This window comes from Trachypithecus francoisi, unplaced genomic scaffold, assembly GCF_009764315.1.
Source record: "Trachypithecus francoisi isolate TF-2019V2 unplaced genomic scaffold, Tfra_2.0 Lachesis_group10, whole genome shotgun sequence".
Lineage (NCBI taxonomy): Eukaryota > Metazoa > Chordata > Mammalia > Primates > Cercopithecidae > Trachypithecus > Trachypithecus francoisi.
Genome location: NW_022681455.1, coordinates 6399989 through 6421963, shown reverse-complemented (window position 1 = coordinate 6421963; position 21975 = coordinate 6399989). Strand labels below are relative to the sequence as shown.

The following is a 21975-nucleotide window of genomic DNA, read 5'->3' as shown; positions in this document are numbered from 1 at the left end:
AGGCTTTCAGTGACCAACACTCTTTTGGAGGTTTCCTAATAGGCAGCCAGTCCTATTCTTTGAGGTTTGAGTCTCCCTTGCCAAGCAACTTGGAATGTGTTTTCCCAAGACCAGACTGCAAGACATTTGAGTTCACTTGGGACATCCTAAGGAAAATATTTCAGTCTAGAAAGATGGTTGTGGTAGCCTCTGAATACTTTCCTAAAGTGATATTGCTCTGAGAGCCTCCTACTCATCCCTACCACCATATCCAATGTCTTCCTTGTTTTCTGTCACTGTGCTGTCTCCAACAATGCTAAGAGGTGCAATTCAGCCCAGGCAGAAAAGATGAGTCACAAAAGCACCAAACAAAACCTGTTACTGGCATACCATATTTCCATATGACTGAAACCCTTCTTCTTGGCCTCTTGTCCTAGAGGGCACCTGTAAACAAAGAGCCCAGACATAGCTCTTCTAACTGAATGTCTGTCTTTAGCACATTAATGAGGAAATAAACTCCCAGGCCCTTTTCTTCTCTTCTCTTTCATTTGTACGAGTGGAATTGTGACAAAGTATTGTCTTCTGAAAGACTAATTTTCTAATGCCAAGTGGAGCGTTCCCCAATGTGCCCTGGTGCTGGTAGTCTCAGAGAGCGCTGTGCTAAGGGCTCATTGCTTTGCTCATTCTCTCGGTAATCAAACTGGTGTGTCAGATGTGACAAGATCATCCAACATGGAAGAAAGGACAGTCATTGCTTTGCTGAAGGAAAAAAAATGGACTTGTCTTTTGTGGATCACTTGGACTCCTGGAAGCTGTGAAACTGCACCTTCCAGTTCATTTCCCTGGATAATTGATGTTTTCTTCCTTTGAAATAAAAAAAAATTCTTTATTTTGTTTTCCCCTGTGGGAAGATGGGATTCCACCCACAGCACACTTCTTCATCACAGAAGTTGATAGTAATGATTAAGTCTGGGAAATATCCCAATCAAATGTCACATGCCACCAAACAGCAGGAGCTGAAGGCTTTTGGCCACTTTGTTGGCTACTGCAGGCTCTGAATATCCCTTATGAGATGATGTGTAGCTTGTCAGTGGATTTGGACATTGAGACTTTTCAAAATCCCCTTAAAATAGATGTTTCTAAAACCCAGGAGACTTTTCCATCTGTCTCCTTTGCAGAATTCATGTTGGGGGTGGAGTAAATAATGTAGTCTTTTAGAGTCTGAGAATCACCTTTTGAATATTCTCTGTTTAATAACACATAGACTTGACTTTCCCAGTGAATCGATTACCTGCTGTTCATTTTTTAAAGAAAATATAATCTTTGGGTTTCTGCTTCATTGGAACCGAAATCATAAAGATGTTACTCTGCAAGTATTATATTTTGTAAGAGAATCATTGCTCAAGAAGACTTCAAAAAATTTTCAGAGAATATTTTAACTAATTGCAAATGGAATTTCATTTTGGTTTGGGGCTCTGAGTTTACAAATTTGGAGTGGGTTCTAAAATTAGCCATGAGCTACTCCCAAGCTGGTTTGAGAGGGAAAAATAAAGAAAAGAAAAGAAAATGTTGAGATAGCCTCTTGGTTCTCTTCAGAGCTTTCAGAGTATCCTGGTAATGTTCTAGGCCATCAGTGGTCAAAGGCAATGGGTCCCTGTAGTTTCATATGGAACATTTCCTTCCAGAATGTACTTTCTTTATAATACTGCAAGACACACTGTCATCATTGGCTTGAGAAGACAGCATACTTGAAAGAACTTTGGCTGAAGAATTAATTTCTTTACCCCTTCCCATAGAATCCTCAGTTTATAAACCCCTCTAGCCCAACTCAGATCTTTAGTTTTACCCACCATTACAATGTGAAAATATTTAGTTTAGTTTTCTCTTCAATGAACTCCAAGATCTTGCCAATGTTGGTCTGTTTTAGTTCAATTTTAAGACATATGTAACTGGCGCAGCTAATTTAACCAGACAAATGAAGTGCTTTTCTTAGAACTCAACACACACTCTAACACACGCTCTAAAATCTGAAGATCTTCTCACTTCCATTCAAAACACAAATAATCATCCAAGCAAAACGATCCTCTTTAGCCAATTAAGAATCCAAATTCCTGTTGTCCAGTAAGTGGAAAGCACACCCTGCGACAGAATACTGGTGGCACTATTCTCCGGGTGAGCAATAAAACATTTACCCTGAGTCACCAAGCTGAACTGTGCCTTTCACATCTTGCAAGTCTTGATTACATTGTTTCACTAGTCACGGGTGGCAATTCCTGAAAATGCTGCCAAGGGGCCTGGCATTGTAGAAATTTGCCCTACCTCTTTGTGGACATGATAGATAGCCATGATATAATTCTGCTTCACCAAGCTAGTCTGCAGCTAGGCTTTGCTATCTGCAGCCATCTGTCCTGTAGTTCTAGAAGCCCAAAGGGACTCAGAGAGTACTTTTACATGGAGTGGCTATAGCTTTCGCTGTCCTGGAAAAATGGGTAGATTGAGACGGTGTGCACATGCAGGCAGTGTACTTTATTTCTCCTCTCTAACTGTGTAAGGTTCCCAGGTCTCTCTGCTCTAGGAATGCACTGAATTTCAGAGCACACTTTAGCCATTTTCTCCTCGGAGATCTTTTTTCTTCCAACTTGTGTAAAAAGTAAAGTAGAGGTTCCTCTTCAAAGCCTTTCCTCCCCATCTAATTAGGAATAAATAGTAACTTCTCTTAGAAGCAAAATTTATTTGAAGACCTGTGCTAACATTCTTAAATACCTGCTAGCCATAATAAAGAAATCAATGTACTTTATGTTCTTAGCTCCCACAGTTTAGCCTAAATATCTGCCCTGGCATGCTTATACTGGTCCAAGCAAGCATTGGATATAGCCCATTTATCTTCCTTATTTGAAGGTGTTTTTACCTTTCTCAGCATTCCACAAGTTACTTTGTCCTTCCTTTGTTCTCCTCTGTGTTTGCCTCCTTAAAAAAGTTCTAAGTTGCTAGCCATTCAGGACAAATAGAATGTGAGGTCCTGTTCCAGCCAATGGAAACCGGACACAGCAGTAGGGTGGACGCTTCGGGTTGTCAATGACCCTGTCTCCTTTGTTCGGTGTATTCTCATGGCAAAACTGCTGGTGAGTGTACCCTTTCTGCAGAAAGTATAAAAATGACCTTGCTGCGGAAATTAAATTTATGTTCAAGTGCTATTTCTTTGTAGCACCGGGGAACAAGCATTTCCCACACTCGGATTCAGTAGAGTTCCCCAACCCCATCAACTAACGTGCACATTGTACTTTTTAGTTTCTGTCTGCCTCTCTTAGTAGAATGTATTCTCAGTGTCTTGAGCTCCTGACTCAGTGCTTCACACATAATTTTGCTGAATGAATTATTGTGAGCTTGACAGATGGCCATGCCATGATGTGTGGGTCTCAGCAACCTTTTGCCTCATGAAATTAGCCCTTTCTTGACAGTGGGATGCCACACTGCTTGTCCATGAAGGCTGGCTTAGGATATTCTCCACTGAGCCCTGAAACACTGATGCCCTTGAACAGAAGCACAGAGAGTCCGTTAACCGTGGCCTGAAGTCCTAGAGACAGTCTAGGTAGTTCCTGGTCTTTGGTGGCTAACTTTGCACCATCAGTTTAAGGGCAGAGAAGCATCTTCCCCTGAGTGGCAATGGGAACCAAGTGGGCCCCTGTTCTCTGGGTCATTAGGAGAGTGTGAATATACATGTGACTAAGGACATTCCTTTTTCAGCCAACCAGCCCTGGAAGTCAAAAGTTGTGTTGGTGAAAAGAGTCAAATTCTGTACAATATTTGAAGAGATTTACTCTGAGCCAAATATGAGTGACCATGGCCTGTGACACAGCCCTCAGGAGACCCTGAGAACATGTGCCCAAGGTGGTCGGAGTGCAGCTTGGTTTTATACATTTTAGTGAGGCATGAGACATCAATCAAATACATTTAAGAAATACATTGTTTTTTTCCAGAAAGGTGGGACAATTTGATGCAGTGGGGGCTTTCAGGCTATAGGTAAATTTAAACATTTGCTGGTTGACAATTGGTTGAGTTTGTCTAAAGACCTAAGATTGATAGAAAGGAAATTTTCAGGTTAAGATAAAGGATTTGGAGACCAAGGTTCCTTTGAAGTCTTATAGCAGCTGCCCTTAAAGACAATAGATGGCAAATGCTTCCTATTCAGATCTTTAAAAGGTGCTCGACTATTAGGTCTAATCTCTTTAGGACTGGGAGGGCCTGGAAGAAAAAGATCTAGCTATATTAATAGAAATTCTTTACAGATGCAAACTTTCCTCCGCAGAGGATGGCTTGCAGGGCCATTTCAAGATATGGCAAAGAATCATGTTTTGGGGGAAATATTTTTATTTTCTTCCTTGTCTCATAATGTTATACCAGAGTCCGGTTGGAAAATAAGTCATGATATATAGGGTTAAGTGAAACCCATCTGATGAGAATTTATGGTTTGTAGAGCATGACACCCCAGACTCCCTAGATAGGAATTTGGGCAAGATAAAAAAAATCAGAGCTTAGTCCTCAGGTGGGAATATTTGTTTTGCACTTGGTAATAAATTTCAGAGTGGCCATGCTGTGGCAATCTGACTAGTCCAAATTTTGAGCTCTGTGTCCTAACGCAGAGCCACAAAACCATCCTGATTGCTAACAGACACTATGTGGTTACAAACACAGATAGAAGTCTTTCTATGTAAGGAAATGGGAAGTGGGGGGTTGTATTACAAAGGTTTGGATGTAGACTAAAACTTTTCTGATTCCCTGAACTGGAGGGCAGTTTGTCCTTTGAAGCAACTAGGTTCTCATTTCAGCTTTTGTTCAGAGGGAAAGTTACTTCTTTGGGTATCGATTTAGGTCAATTTAATTTCTGTTTGTTCGACCCACAGCTTAGATTTACTTTTCTTCTTTTGGGATTCCATCATTTATAGCTGAAGAGGTAAAAGCTTAATCTACCGCCTTGCAAAGTGAAGTCAATGATACTAAGTCCCAAGATTCCTAGTGGGATTGTCTCAGAAACCAGGAAGGAAGGAGCTTCAAACTTTTCCCTTAGAAAGACATTTTCTATTCAAACACTTTATTTAATCTCTCTATGCCTCCACTTCTCCATTCACTTGTTTATGCTGTGCACTTATTTAGCTCAGCTGCCTATTCATTTACTCAACAGACATTTGCATAGCATATATCAATGTCAAAACCAGAATTTAGCAGATTGAAAAACAAGACAAATCAATGGTCTCAGAATTTAATAACAAACGCTAGAGCTTCCAGGCGAGAGCATGTCCCATGGCTTGTCTTGGATTTTAGATCTCTGATGTAAAGGCCATCAGAGAGAATAAGGAGGTAGGGCTAGAATTCACTACCCCTCCCCTTGTTCCCTCAGTCTTTCCATAAGAATACTGCTTCTGCTTTACATTTTCCATATTCATAATTTCTTTTCTAATTACAAAAGTAATATGTTAATTATGGAAATTGAAAAATCCAAAAAGGTTTAAAAAAAGGAGAAAGAAAAAAATTATTCTAAAAGAGTTGCTGTGAACAGGTTAATGTAATTTCTCTCTTTTCTGTTGTTTGAAAATCTAGTCAAGAATATTTTACATAGACCACCTTATTTTCCAGTTTTCACCTAATGTTATAACATAAGCACTTGCTTTTGTTACTCTAAACTAATCTACATTATTTTAATGGAGATGCATTCTTCATTCTATGGGTATAACCTTATTCACTTAAGTAATCTCCTTTTGTTTGAGAGTATCTTTTCCCTTGCTTTTGTAAGCTTTTTTGTAAGCCTTTCCTTATAAACAATGCTGCTGTAGTGTTTTTGTGGATGGAAGCTTTACACAGTTCAGATTTTGTTTTTTTTTTTTTTTGAAGGAAGAATTCCCCAGAGTGTAATTACTGGATAAAACATGCATGGATGTTTTCAAGACTATTGACATGGATTGTCAAGTTATTTTCCAAAAGGGTTTTGCCATCTGCATTTCTTCTCCTGTGTCAGAATGTCTACTTCAGCTGTGTCCATCGTCAAGGAGGTAGGATGCATGGTTAAGAACCTAGGCTCAGAACCAGATTGCTCAACTGAAGTGCTTGCTCTGCCACTTACTCCATGATCTCAGACACTTTACTTAATCTCTTTATGTCTCTGTTATCCCTTTGAAGAATGAAGATAAAAATAGTACTTCCTCATAGTGAGAATAAAATGAATTAATATATGCAAAGAGATTAGAATTTGCCTGGCACATGGCAAGCGCTATTTTAATATTAGTTGTTATTGCCCCATCTACTACCACGGATAAGACTGAGGCAAAAGATAACCGATAAAAATCTAACAGTGTCCTACATCAGGGTGTGGTGACTTGAATAGTGTCCCCTAAATTTCATGTCCACTGGGAAACCTCAGAATGTGACCTTAGTGGAAATAGAGAGTTTGCTTATGTCGTCAAGTGAGGAGGCAGTCATACTGGGTCAGGGTGGACCTGAATCCAATGGCTGGTGTCCCTACAAGAAGAGGGAACACACAGAGACAGAGGAGAAGGCCCTGGGAAGGTGGAGGAAGAGACTGCAGTTATGCTTCCACAGCCTGAGGAACGCCTGTGGCTACCAGCGACTGGAGGAAGCAAGGAAGGATTCTTAGAGCCTTCAGAAGAAGTATGTATGGGCCCACGGCACCTTGATTTCTGACCTCTAGCCTCAGGCCTATAAGAGAATAAACTTCTGTTGTTTAAAGGCATCACATTTGCACAATTTGTTATGGCAGTCCTAGAACAGTGATACACAGGGTAACTCCAAAGGTGCCATCAATAGGGAGTATACAGTTATTTACATGACACTGGGATGTCATCACTGTGAAAGGAAAATAATCAGGGTCCCCAAATCACTAAGCCAAAGGGAAAAGTCAAGCTGGGAGCTGGCAAACCTGCATCCCATTCTATGCCTACATAAGATGCCACAAAAATAAAAAAGCTACACACCTCTCTCACAATTTGCCCACAAGGAAATTCCTTGTGGACAAAAGACAGAACTCAAAGTCATTCTCTTGCTCACATGAGACAAATGCATACAATCAAAGAATGCAACTGTTTGTTTCTTATCTACCTGTGACCTGAAGCCCCCTCCCCACTTTGAGTTGTCCTGACTTTCCAAACCAAACCAATGTACATTTTACATATGTTGATTGATGTCTCATGTCTCCCTAAAATGTATCAAACCAAGCTTTGCGCTGACCACCTTGTGCACATATCCTCAGGAACTCCTGAGGCTGTGCCACTGGCATGTCCTTAATCTTGTCAAAATAAACTTTCTAAGTTGACTGAGACCTGTTTCAGATATTTTGGGTTCACATAGCCAAGCAGAATTGACATCATTTGAAGTCACCAGGGATACCGCACAGAGTTGCAGGCCGGCGTCTCAGGGTGATCTTCCTGGGTGACATCAGTGAGCTGACAGACCCAGGCCACCTGTTGTTCTGCACTCCTCCCCCACCCCTTCTGCTGGCCCTGGCCAGGTTCCCAAGAGCTTCTGGATGGATCTTTGTTCTAATTGGCCATTGATAACATGGGCTCATTTCCCCCATCCCCTCTGTGCTGGACTGTAATGATGATTGATGCAGGTAGCAAATGGCCTAGAGTCACCCTCACAGCCTTATTATTGCAGATACAATTACCACCAGGCTGAGCTTGCTGCTATAGTATCTGATAATGGACTCTAATTTGCCAGTAGGGTTTGTGTTCCTTTGTTCCCAGACAGAGATCCATTTCTAAATTAGAGAGTGATTCATAAATATTTTTCTCTCCAGTCATGAGGGAAGGCCAGATTTAATTGTACAACGAAAGGCAATTCTACCCAGAAGCCACCGCAGGAGGCTGTGCTCTGCTAGGGCATAGCTCACTGATCCAGGCTGTTCATTTTGCAGAAAAGCCTTCTGAGGCCCAGAGAGGTAATGTGACTTGTCCAAGGTCACACAGTGAATTAGCTAGATCTTTATGCTCTGACACTGCCTCTCTCTTGCTCCCTGAACTGGAGAGTAAAGTAGTAAAGAACCAGGTGTTCTAAGCAGCCCTTTGGACTTGAGCCACTTTGACCTCTGCTTACTTGTAATAGTGATAGGAATTATGTTTCTTTAAAATAGTACACTTGTTTCTATTTTGTAATAGTCAGAAGCTCATGGATGAGAATTTGGAAAAAATAGAAACATTTAAGAAAACATAACCATAAAGAGATGACTTCAATTTAGCATGTTTTATTCACTTACAATTATTTTATGTATATGTAAACATTTTTAATTTTTATTTTGGATTAAATTGAGATGATATTATATATACAGTTTTGTATTCTGTATTTTTCCATTTATTGCAGTTTAGTTATTTTCTCATATCATTAAATGCCACACTGTAACTTCAAAAATGTGTTTGTATAATATTATATTATACAGATGATGAAGTTATTTAAACATTTTCGCTATTGTCATTTAAGTGGTTTTATAATTTTGCAATTATAAATAACATTGTTGTGTTATTTATGCATACATATTTATGATTGTCTCTGATTATTTCTTTATAATAAATACAAGTAGAAGTTGGGGTCAAAGGCCGGGCGCGGTGGCTCATGCCTGTAATCCCAGCACTTTGGGAGGCCAAGGCGGGTGGATCACAAGGTCAGGAGATCGAGATCATCCTGGCTAACACGGTGAAATGCCATCTCTACTAAAAATATAAAAAATTAGCCGGGCATGGTGGCGGGTGCCTGTAGTCTCAGCTACTCGGGAGACTGAGGCAGGAGAATGGTGTGAACCTGGGAGGCAGAGCTTGCAGTGAGCCGAGATCGTGTCACTGCACTCCAGCCTGGGCGACAGAGCGAGACTCCATCTCAAAAAAAAAAAAAAACAAAGAAATTAATGGCAAAAACCACAATTACTTTTGCACCAATCTAATAAAAAGAAACAAATATTAAAATGCTTACACAATGACTAACACTTAGCAGACACTCAACAAATATTTATTGGTTTTGTTTTGAGCTTTTGCCATCAGTGAAAAAGAAGCCAGGCACTGGAATCTTCTAGAAAAAAGCCAGGGATTTTCGTTTTCCAAACAAGTGACTGGTGGTATAGGGAGGATACAGTAAGATTCTTCTGTCTGCCAACATGTAGGTCAATTCAATGGGATACCCAGGTAAAAGCTATTCTCAGTTGCTAATGTAATAATGAAAACAAAGGCCAGGATTATAACAGCTCAAAGGACAGTCTCTGATCTGGCATTTTGATGATGCCAATATCTTCCTATGGAGACGATTTGGGAAGTCAAACTGCCTTCAGAAAGTTAGGATTTACCTAATGCTATGGGCAACTGCAGTCAAGTTTGATGTGGCTATAAGCTCTTCTTGGAGGAGGAAGAGGAGAGAATGGTTGTGTATGAGACCAAGAAAATGAAGCTCTAACTCTGCATCCTTCCCTGAATTCTCGGGTTCCCAAAAGCAAACAATGAAGTGGGGCAGAGAAAACCTGGAGGAAGTAAACTAAAGCCAATCAAACATGTGCCTTGAATCAGCTGGACTTGAGTGCAAATCCAATCTCTGACCCACCCTAGGTACGTGATTTCGGGCAAGCCACTAGACCTTGACCTCCCTTGCTCAGTTTCCTGCTCTGTAAAAGGATGCTGATGCAGGCTACTCAGCAAGATTTTTAATTAGGCTAAAAGAAAGTGAATATGAGACAGAAAGTGGCCAACACATGGTAAGTAGTATTACTATTATTTGTGTAACATTGGTTAATCCTTTTTATTTTATTTTATTTTATTATTATTATTTTTTGAGATGAAGTCTCACTCTGATGCCCAAGCTGGAGTGCAATGGCACGACCTCAGCTCTCTGAAACCTCCAGCTCCCAGGTTCAAGTGATTCTCCTGCCTCAGGCTCCTGAGTAGTTGGGACTACAGGCATGCACCACCATGCCTGGCTAATTTTGTATTTTTAGTAGAGATGGGGTTTCACTATGTTGGCCAGGTTGGTCTTGAACTCCTGACCTTGTGATCTACCCACCTCGGCCTCCCAAAGTGCTGGGATTACAGGTGTGAACCACTGCACCTGGACAACACTGGTTAATCTACTACCTTATTTTCATATTTTCATAATAAAATGGGAACAATAAAAATAATTTTTCCATGTCTCAATGTTATGGAGATTGTTGACCAAAAGATGTGGAAGTATCATGTCATCTGTGCAGTGCTACAAACAAGTCGAGACTGGAAGGAAAGGGGCTCACCCCTGAGCATAGGGAAACAAAGGGTAGCAGCTGTTAGAAGGTCTGGGACCTGGGGCTTTCTCCTGTGACTCCTGCATTACCTTAGGTCTGCAGTTGGCTCACCACTTCCTTAGGCATTGTCCTCCAGTCATTGATTCCTGAGTGCCAAGATTATTCAAATGTTTAGTGTGACAAAATCATGCATGTCAGGATTTAAGCACATCCTACAGAGACAGTTTGGGATAATCAACACTTGTTTCCCGATAAGGCCTGTGGTTCCTGTGGTCTGCTTCCAAGGCGAAGGCCTAATCATAGCAGTCAGGGAGCTATGTGGAGAAGGACGAGTGGGTGGTGCTTCCACCAACAGGCTCTGAACTTCCAACACCAGAATGGCCTCCTTCTGGCATTTTGCTGGTTACAGATCCATCTGAGAGGGTCTGAAATGTCAGGCCCACTCCCACCCACCTGACACAATGCATCCCTTCTCTCAAAAGTTCACCCTCTGTAGTCGTCATCAAGTATGTATCAGATTGTGGCCAGGGCAGGTAATCTATGTGAAGCCAAATGCCATTGATGACATGATTTTGAGCCACTTAAATTAAATACAATGTAAGATTTTCATGAGACTGTGGCATTAGGCAGGATTCCCAACAGAAAGGTCAGTACTCTTAAAGTCTTTCTGTGCTTTTGATTACATTTAAGTTCTATATAATACTCAAACCAAACCCAAATGTACTCACTGCATTATTATTTGTAGTAGAAATTAGGAATTCTGTATACATTTTAGACTTTTCATCCTGTGACCCACAATTTCAAAAGATGCCAACAAAAGATGATTTCATCAAAGTTATTGTTGGTTTGGGAGAACACAAGGGGAGGTGCAAATGATATTTCACAAGCTCTTCTTTGATGACTCTGTTGCTTACACAAAGAGATGTGAGTGGATAGACCCATCATTCAGTAAATATTTAATGAGAGCTTGCCATATGGGTACTGCTTGCTGGTGGCCAGAGCCCCCTGGGAGTGGGAATAGAGAGGAGGAAATGCATGACAATGAGTGGTGCTGAGAAATTAGAACTGAAGGCTTGGCCCCCAAGGAATGAGGGAGAAGAAGCTGTAGGTTACTTCCAGGTTTTAGCTTGAGCGACTGATTAGGCAACTAGAAGTGATGCCCCCAGGAGCAGAAAATGCAGAAAGAAGAGTGGCTTTGCAGGGGTGATTGAAGGGGCCTATAAGGGATCATCTAGTCTCAGTGACTGAGTCCTTTCCCCCAGGAGGCAAGGCATGGAGAGAGGTGCATCCACAATAGTACACATTTTCTCCAAAATTATAGAGAAGGAAACAAATAGTCAGAAAAGAGACATTATATTCTTCAGCAATGCCAGGGATCAAATATGAGAGAGAAAAGATCCCTCATTGTCTCAGCCATCGGAGTAACAAAATGGAGAACAGAAACCAGGATATGGAGTATGTATCAGTTAGCTATGGCTGCATAGCAAATCACCCTAAAATTCAGTGAGTTAGAACATCAGCCATTTCTTAATTCTCATGAATCCATGGGTCAGCTGATCCATGATTTCCACTCATGAGAACTGGTCTTGGCTGATCTTGGCTGGACTTGTTCTTGCATGTGTGGTTAGCAGGCTGGTTGCCTGGAGCTAGCTGTTCTGGGATGGCTTCAGCTGGGATAACTCAGCTCTGATCCCTGTTATCTCCCATCCTCCAGAAGCTTGTTCTCACAACAGATGTGGGGTTGCAAGAGGGAGCAGAAGTGTGCAAGATCTCTTGAGGCTCAGGCTTGCACCTGGCATGCTGTCATTTCTGCTGCAGAGTAAGTCACAAAGGCCAGCCCAGATTCAAGGGTTAGGGGAGTAAACTCCACCTCTGGATGGGAGGAGTTACAGAGCCACATTACAACAATATGAATACCAGGAAAGGCAGAGAATTGGGACCATTTTTTGGAAACAATCAACCTCCTATGAGGTCCTGAGACCAGGAAAGCTGAGGAGGGCAGAGGCTGAGTAGAGGGAATACTGGCACTCAGACTGGCCTCGTGCAAGGTTCAGTGCAGTATGAGGGGCATGAACCAGGTTCATTTAAAGGGAATGGAACCCACTGGCCACCTAGGTGGAAGTGACGCAATGTGGAGGTGAAGCTGGCATGATGTTAGAACAAACTCCTGTCTCCTTTTGCCTTCCAAACACTTGCGTTGTGGGGACACACTGATTTAGTCAAAATGAGACTCATTCAAAGCCAGGCAACACCTCAGGGTTGTGAATCTGTGAACCAGTTTTGAGCCTTTCTTGCAAGAGTTTGTGAGTATAGAATAAGAGGGTGACTGGCCATTGCAGCAGAGCCTGGAGGTAAAGCCGCACCTCTATCCCTGTTTTGCCAGGAAGCTCATGTTTCTTATGGGGAGCCAATCAAAACATCATATGTTGTTTGGCATCTGCACACTGAACCGCTGAACGTGAATCAGCAATGTTGTGCAACTTTCAGAAAAACCAAGGAGTGTCCAGGGGAGAACTAACAGGAATGAAGAATTTAGCAGCCCAAGAGAGATTCTCGTGATTTCCAAATTAGCCAAAACTCACCAGAATGTTCAATTGCCCTCTGGCCATCACATAACGGTGCGGTAGGAATTATACAGGGCCCAGGAAATGAAGGTGGGAATGAAGTCAGAGGAAAAAAGGCTCACAAGTAAGGAGCCAAGGATTTGAACAACTAGACTAAAAGAAGAAAGCACTGAAGAGAGACTAACATGATTTTGGTATAAAAACGGCACTCATGGTGATAAAACGGGTCCCATCTCCATTAAGGAAAATAAGAGGAGGCAAGGAAGATGAAGCCACAGAGCACAGGATATTAAGGTTGGATTTAAAGGAAGAACTGTGACTGTTCTTAGGTGTTACTGAATTAGCTCTTCAGGAGAAGGAAATAGGTTGAGTACTAGAATAAGTGCAGTATGTCAATATTGATGCTCGGTACAAAGGTTACCTGCAGAGTTACTGCATAAATGACTGTGAAACTTCCTTCATGGGGGTCTTTACAATGAGATAACTGCTCTGAGGTGAGAGACTGAGGGTAGGATTAACTACCTGCTGGCGTTAGTTTCAAGTCCTTAAAAATTGAACATCTACATGTGTTTGTGGGCCCCTGAGGCTTTTTAAACTGTTGTGTTTCATGTCTTTGCTAATCATTTCTAGTTTTAATAGTAAGGATTTCTTTTGGCTTGAATGCCAGGAAACAAGTTATATCCATCCTGGTATTCATTCGATCTTTGTAAGATCTTTATTCTTTTGCGGGGTCAGGGAGAGAATGGGCACCTAAGAGTGAACCTGAGAAATTTGTACGTGGGTTTTTCTGGAACTCCTCACTGTAATGTGGCATTGTCCCCAAGGCCAGCTCCTCTTCCACGTGATTTTGCTACTCACACATGCAGCAATTACCACGTGACACTAGCTGACCGTGTGGGGCGCAGCGTTATTATTGATATTATTATTTGCTTTTGAGGCGGAGTCTCACTCTGCCGCCCAGCCTGGAGTGCAGTGGCCGGATCTCAGCTCACTGCAAGCTCCGCCTCCCGGGTTTACGCCATTCTCCTGCCTCAGCCTCCCGAGTAGCTGGGACTACAGGCGCCCGCCCCCACGCCCGGCTAATTTGTATTTTTAGTAGAGACGGGGTTTCACCGTGTTAGCCAGGATGGTCTCGATATTCTGACCTCGTGATCCGCCCGCCTCGGCCTCCCAAAGTGCTGGGATTACAGGCGTGAGCCACCGCGCCCTGCCTGGGGCGCAGTGTTGTTTGGTGCTGTTGACCTAAAGTAGGTCTGACTGAGATGCTTTGAATTACAAGTACCGGAAGCAAACTCTGAGGTAAGCAGGAGAGATGGTTCCATTTACTCGTTTATAAAACAGACTAGGGTCCATGCTTGATAGAGAAAGGGGGAGAAACATGCAGCCAGTGAGGAAACTGGGAAAGTGTGGTGCTCCCACAGTGAACAACCAGCACATAGGTATAAAATACGAGACTACAGACAAGTGAGAGGCAGTGTGAGGCTGGGGATGAATCAGCGCAATAGAAGCAAAGGCAATCAACTGCCACCCTCTGAGCCGCATGGGCAAAGGAGGCCTAATACTAAGGAGGCTAGGAACAAGCTGCTGGTGTTCTAACGGCGCGGAGAAACCCAGGTGCCTGTGGGCAGGGCCTGGATGACGACGTTGCTTGGGTGTCTGAAGTGAGTGATTCATCAGGGAGCTACAGCTGTTTACAGCTGACCCGTGTGCTAAATATTCATCACCCAGAGAAGGGAAAAGTGTTCCAGGGCCCCCAAGCAAAGCCGAGGCTTTTCTGTTTGATTAGAAAATAAGTGAAAAAATAAGGCGACACATTTTCTCTTTCTCCTAAGTTCCCAGGGAATCTTTCGGTAAGTTGAGGTTACTTGCAGGGTTTGAATAAGTAAAAAAAAAAAAAAAAAAAAAAATTCTGTTTGTTTGACATCACCTTTTTCAAAGTGTGTGTGTGGAGGTGGGAACAAAGCAGGAGTCATTCATTTCTGATGCAAAACAACTGGGCTAACTTTCGCAGAGAGCTGCGGTCTCGCTTGACTCTCTGGTACTTAGGTAGAAGCACCTATGGAAGTGATTGAGCCATTTGATGACTGGTCTCTGCAAGGTCCGCAGGGCATGTTATGTTTATTAGTAGGTGACAGATGGAATACCATTATTAGTGACCATAAAATATAGTCAGGAGCGGATGGTTGCCGCTCTTCGAGTTGATCTGAGAAATATCGAGGAAAGCCTACATTCTGTATCTGAAATATTTGTCATTGATGAACTTTTCCATTTAGACTAATTTTTCAGATGCTTTACAATAATTTTTCAGTGATAGGCTGGGCATGGTGGTTCATGCCGATAATTCCAGCACTTTGGGAGGCTGAGGCCAGAAGATTATATGAGCCTAGGAGTTCTAGACCAGTCTGGGCAACATAGTGAGACCTTGTCTCTACAAAAAATGAAAATAAATATACAGACAGTCATGTTGGCACATGCCTGTAGTCCCAGCTAATCGGGTGGGGGACTAAGGGGGAAGGGTTGCTTGAGGCAGGGAGGTTGAGGCTGCAGTGAGCTGTGATCGCAACCCTGCACTCCAGAGCCTGGGTGACAGAATGAGACCTTGTCTAAAATAATAATAATAATAATTAGTCAGTGATGATATATAACATGTATGTATGACTTTGAAATATATATATTCCTTTGAGTTAGATATTGTTATCTCCAAACGGTCTAAGAAAGCTTAAGTTATTGGCTTGGAGTCATGTAGATGAGGAATTGAAGAGGTGAGGTTTTTAATGGAGACTTTCCTAATTCTATGTTCTCTTATATTTATCCTACACCCTAGCCAAGAAGAAATTTACAAGAGGCAAGGTAAGGATTCTAAATAAGCAGGAGTCAGAGAGCAAAGTTCCCAAGAAGTGTAGAGGTAGCAAGACCCAAAGGCAGACTTAGCCTCTTTAGTTATTTTTGCCTGCCTCCAAGCTTTGCACAGTGGGCCAGGGACACACCTCTGAGACCTGGAAGAGGAGATTTTTGTAGGGTTTGTCCATTGTATAATTTTATTAAACATCTACTTTGTACCAATCCCTGTTCTCATCACTGAGGATAGATTGAGGAGTAAGACACAAAATTTCTTCCCTTGTAAAGCTTTGGTTTTTGCGAGGGAGGTAAGGGTCACCCAGCCTTACGGCTTAACTTCTTGTGGCTAATTTCGATCATCAGTGCTTTCTTTACTAAATTGTCAAGACTGAACAGTAAGGTCGTTACAAGGATGGGTTGGAATCCCCACTTTTCCACTCAATTTTCTTTGTGGTAAAAGGTGACATAAAAAAAGTAACGAATTTGTCGAGAGAATTAAATAGGATAATGTAGGTAATGTGTTCAGCGCAGTGCCTGACATACGGTGAGTGCATACCTATTGCTGTCATCATAATTACTTTAATATATGATGCCAAAACCAGTAGCAGCAGGTTTCCCCCAGCAAATGGAGTTGAATTCAGTTGCCAAATTGTCTGAAACAAAGACCAACAGAGAATACCCTTCATGGTGTGGGATTACTTCAGGCTGCATTGGAGACAGATAAGGCTCTATCATATTCTCAGCTCATTTGATGTGGTAGAGGAAGCAAAGTGCTCCAGAGTGACCCTGGAGCTGGGTCCTTGCAATTTTCTGGAAGCTCTTGTTAGAACACATATGGCATGCTCACCAGCATACTGGCTCTTGGAGGTTATGAAGCTGTGAAGTATCTCCTAATTACTTCTTTTAAATAAACGTGCCCTATTTCCTTTTTCCCAAGAACACATTAACTATAGTCATCATGTTATACAATAGATCTCTTGAACTCATTCCTCCTGGGTAACTGAAATTTTGTATCCTTCAACCAACGTCTCCCCAGTCCTAAATGTGCCCTATTTTCTACTGTGGCAAAGTAAGGAAAATTGTCCAGTGAATGCCTGGAAGATCAATGGCCAGGCAGTGGGTTCACCAGGGTCAAGGGCCCCCTGTTCTCCAGTGGCAGAGCTTGTGCCCAAACTCAGCTTCCCAAGGACTGTGCCTCTTCCCTGCCCATGCAGCAGCTGAATCCAGCATCTTGCAAGGTCTCCTGGTACAAACATGAATGTTCTCTGACAGCTTTGCCTACAGCTGAAACATATAGGCAGATGGCAGGTGTTAAAATTTCATCTAATCATTCCTCACAACCAAGGCTGTTTTTGACTCTCAATCTAAGAAGACAGGAAGGCAATGCCCCTTCCCCAGAGCACAGACATGCAGTGTGTCTGCTCAAGCGCAGCTTTTCCTGGGATGATGACAGAACGGGTATTATGTGTCTCTTCTTGCCAATCTTGGCATCTAATTCCCCCTTTCACAAAGCCTGTTCCTTCACCTTTATCACACATTCTGGTGGGTACCTGCTTTTGCTCATTACTCTATTACTTCTCACTAGAGAGAATGTGTTCAAATGACACAAATGAGAGTCAAAGTGGCTGCTAAAAAACATCTATGTGAACTTGGAATAAGAATCCTTTTAAATAAATTCCCCAACATTCTTAGTTCAGCAGCTCCTGATAACACAAGTTTGAAAATAGTTTTCAGATAAATATAGGAAAGTAGTAAATTCAAGTAAAGAATGTAAAACTACTTCAGTGCTACTTTCCAGCTTAAATAAAAGCAGGGTTACTACTTAAGACATACTGTGTTTGCCTGTGCCCACGGTCCCATTGTGAGGAAAGGTTCCCTGATTCATATGCTGACTTTTTGCATTAGAGTTATTTTTCCACTCTAAATTGTTGCCAATATTATTTTTCACATGTATATTTTCATTTCTCTCAAATTACTTCATAAGTGTATGTTTCATTTCCGTAGTGTGTAAGCATTCCAAGGTCAAGATCTACATCTTATTTATTTTGTATCCCTCTAGAGTAGACATTAAATAACTGATTTTTTAAACTGTATTATTATGGTTAGAATAAAAATACCTTCTTTGAAAATGTCCAAACCCAAAGTCCAGTGTATTGGGAAAAATAAATAAAGCCAAGAATTAATTTTCTTTTTACCCATTCATTCCTAAAGCGAATTTGTTAGAAGTGCAAATATGGACATTAATTATTTTGTGGATTTTGGTATCTTTAGAGAGGCAACAAAGTCCATATTTTTTATTGTCTCTTTGTCTCATTTTGTGAATCAGTTCTTTGAATTTTGATGGAGGCTGCTAATGCCTCCTCTGTAGCTATTATGATGAGGGTTCCAGTTATACTGTATTAGTTCATTCTCACATGGCTAGAAGGAAATACCTGAGACTGGGTAATTTACAAAGGAAAGAGGTTTAATTCATTCACAGTTCTGTATGACTGGGAAGGCCTCAGGAAAGTTACAATCATGGCGAAAGGTGAAGGGGAGGCAGGTACCTTCTTCACAAGGCAGCAGGAGAGAGAATGACTGCAGGAGGAACCAGCAACACTTATAAAACCATCAGATCTCATGAGAACTCACTCACTATCATGAGAACAGCATGGGGGAAACCACCCCATGATTCCATTACCTCCACCTGGTCTCTCCTTTGACATGTGGGGATTGCAATTCAAGATGAGATTTTGGGTGGGGACATAGCCAAATCATATCATATACTTTCTCATTGTCCTGTGTTTTTAATTAGGGACAGATTTAAATTAGAGATAGGTATGAGTGAGAACAGGAAGTAGTTATTCATCTCTTCTCAAGTTTGTGTGAGCACAAGTAGGGGGAAACATCCCTGATCTTTGGCTAGTGTCCATTAGCCTTTCAAAGTATGTTTGAAACTCTTTTAGATTTTATTTTGGCTAAGAGGACAGGCTTACCAAATGTTTTCACATGGTAATACCTCCAAATAAAACAGAAAGCCACCACTAAATAAGCACATAGCTTCAGAAATAGGACTATACCACAAAGCGCTTAGCCAGCATGGATTTTTAAAGGCACATTATAGCTATACTGATGCAATGAGCTTATTAAACCTTAAGGAGTTTAAATGAGAAATTGTAATCAAATATTACTTTGTCTAATCCAAGGATTTTTATCCCACTTAAAGAAGTTTGATTTAATGGGAAAATTTTCTAAACTTATGTTTCTTTTAAAGTGAAAGCAAGTTTATTAAGAAAGTAAAGGAATGAAAGAACGGCTACTCCACAGGCACAGCAGCAGGTTGGGTTGCTGGACTAAGAATACTTATAGTTATTTCTTGATTAGATGCTAAGCAAGGGATTGATTATTCATGAATTTTCTGGGAAAGGGGTGGGCAATTCCTGGAACTGAGGGTTCCTCCCCTTTTTAGACCATACAGGGTAACTTCCTGATATTGCCATGGCATTTGTAAACTGTCATGGCGCTGGTGGGAGCGTCTTTTGCATATAATGAGCAGTGGGGATAACCAGAGGTCACTTTTGTCGCCATCTTGATTTTGGTGGGTTTTGGCTGGCTTCTTAACTGCAACCTGCCAAATTAATTTTGATTGCTTTTCTTGCATCAAGTAGTTTTTGGTATCTACGCTGTCTTTATGCAGAAACATGGGCATTTCAAGGTGAGCAAAGGCTGAGAGAGCAGGAGAGGGAGAAGGAGAAGGAGAAAGATGCGAAGAAAGAAGTAGGAAAGGGAAAGAGGAAAGACAGGAATTGGAAAAAGGGGTTTGAGGAATACAAGAATACAGAGGAGGATGGGAGAGAAAGACTAGTCTGGGAAAATTTCTCTAAACCTACAGGAACTGGGCAATTACAGAGAAAATGTCTGAGATGAGTAGCCCAGGAACTCTTTGTTAGAAAGATGAGCACAGATTGCCTGTGCTTTTATGAGCAGAGGTCATACCCTCTTCTAAACAGCCCCTGTGTGGATTTTCTAGGCAATGGCCTCCTCTGTAGTAGATGCTGGGGCTGCTCCACAGGTTTCCCTTTGGTTCTTCTGCCATATTCTTTCACAACTTTCACTCCTAACAGCCAGCATGGCTGAGTCTCCCGGTCTGAGGACCACCACTGTTCTCAGGCTGTAATGACACCTTCAACTTGGCTTCCTCTGCACACTCTGAAAGTTGCAAGTGTCTGGGAACATACCTCCCCATCCCATTCCCCATGGTGGTCCTTGATGGTGGGTGACTGATGGATACAATGTTATCAGTATTCCAGCTCTCTTGTCCCTTCATCTCTGAGGTAAGGTTGCTGCATCTCTACAGCGTCCTCTGCAGGATTGAGCTCCCTTCTCTTCCCTCTGCTGGTTTCCTAAACCCACTTCCTAATAAATCTTATGAAATCCCATTTCCGGGATCTGGGGATCTTGATCTACGACATAACCCAATTAACCTAAAAGCCCACATTATTCCAACAGCCACTGAGATGTTTCCTTGATCCTCAGGAGTGACCCAGCAGTGTGGAGGGTTTGCTCCATGTGTAGGTCTACACTTGTAATTACAGACTACATTCCCAAACGACAGTCTCCGTCTGCCCACACTTTTCCCTGCTAGCACTCGGCTTCTTTGCTACGTGTGTCCTGGGACATTTGGGCATCTGTCTTGAGCCATATCCTTGGAGACCTCTGCCCCCACAGTCTCCTTGCCCCTCCCAGGCTCTGCATAGTTGCCAGAGCTCGGCTCCATCTGCAAGTCTGACAGGCATTTTTCTCCAGAGCTGGGTGTGCTTGGGAATTGGCTCAATTTTAACACCCAACCCTTTAACCACTGTCTGCTGGCATCACCTCCACTGGGATGGGTTGGAGCCCACAGGAGCAAAAGGCAGACGTCTTCACTCACAGCTTTGTGGTTTGAATACATATTTATCACCCAAAGCAAGACAGGTGTTAGTCGGGGGGAGCAGGTGGGTACTAAAATAGCCCCTGGGTTTTTATAATTTTGAGGGAGGCAGCTGAGGTGGTGTTTTCTGTCCCTGTGATTCTATAACAGGAACTCTCTGAAGTTCCTGTGGCTCACCATCTTCAGTGAATCAGTTCTCAGGAATCTAGTTTAGAGGGGGTCATTTTTAAATCCTAAAATACTATTAAAAATGTGTCTGGATCGACTCATTTCTTAATCCCAAAATACTATTAAAATGTGTCTAGGTCGACTCATTTCTTCTCCCACTTATATAAAAAGAAGGTGGACAATCACTCCCCTTTACAAAGTTAGAAAACGGAAGTGGTGATGATGGCTTGTCTTTAATAATGTTGTTCTGTATGAATCCAAGCTGGGAAAAGCTCTTTGCTGATGGGTCCATGGAACAGACAGATGCATCCCATCAGGAAGCCAATTTGGAGGCGTGTGGTAATGACAGTTTCCTCTGAAAAACCCTGCAGTATCTGTTGAGCACCTACTGTATGCTCAGTAATGTAGGGACAGGTGATGTTGATGCCAGTGGGGTTATCTTATAGTGACTTTATTTGCTCTCCAGGAATTGCATTTCTTATAAAAATATGTTAATGTTGACATCTTTGACCCAGGTGTTTTATTGCAAATAATAGTGACATGAGAGGTCTTTCCTGGATAGAGAAATCTGAGAGTTTTTAAGTTGTTGCAATCTTGAAATAAGCTGTCTGGTTATGTCGGGGATTCCCGCATCAGTGGTCAGCTGTCTCCTTCTTATCCTAGTTGCAGAAAAGTTGCCATGAGCCATGATTTTTGGGGGAGCTGTTTCTTTTTTTAACTTATTTTTCCATATGTTATTGGGGTACAGGTGGTGTTTGGTCACGTGAGTAAGTTCTTTAGTGGTGATTTGTGAGATTTTGGTGCACCCAAGAAGTATACACTGCACCCTATTTGTAGTCCCTTATCCCTTGCTCCCCTCCACTCTTCCCCAAAGTCCCCAAAGTCCATTGTATCATTCTTATGCCTTTGTCTCCTTATAGCTTATCTCCCACATATCAGTGAGAACATACGATATTTGCTTTTCCATTCCTGAGCTACTTCACTTAGAATAATAGTCTCCAATCTCATCTAGGTCTCTCTGAATGCTGTTAATGCATTCTTTCTTATGGCTGAGTAGTAGTTCATTGTATATGTATACCATAAGCTGTGTTAAGACCAGAGGTCACTGGCATCAGCTCACTTCAGTACCAAACAAGGAAGAACCTTCCTACTCCCCTTTCCTTTGATCCTTTCCTGGGCTCTAACCCTGGAGGGTCAAGAGCTGGGGGAATGGAAAAAGGAGGCAGGCAACTAACCCTTCCAAAGGATGACTTCCTACC

At 42.1% G+C, this 21975-nt stretch overlaps 1 long non-coding RNA gene across 2 annotated transcripts in view; it reads left to right on the top strand.

The window, feature by feature from the left end:
* The first annotated feature begins 9454 nt into the window (after window positions 1-9454).
* LOC117086677 overlaps window positions 9455-21975 on the top strand; it is a 142507-nt gene continuing 129986 nt past the window's right edge. For both annotated transcript variants that reach the window (XR_004438527.1, XR_004438526.1), the window contains exon 1: window positions 9455-9718. This is a non-coding gene — a long non-coding RNA (uncharacterized LOC117086677). The remainder of the gene's footprint in view (window positions 9719-21975) is intronic.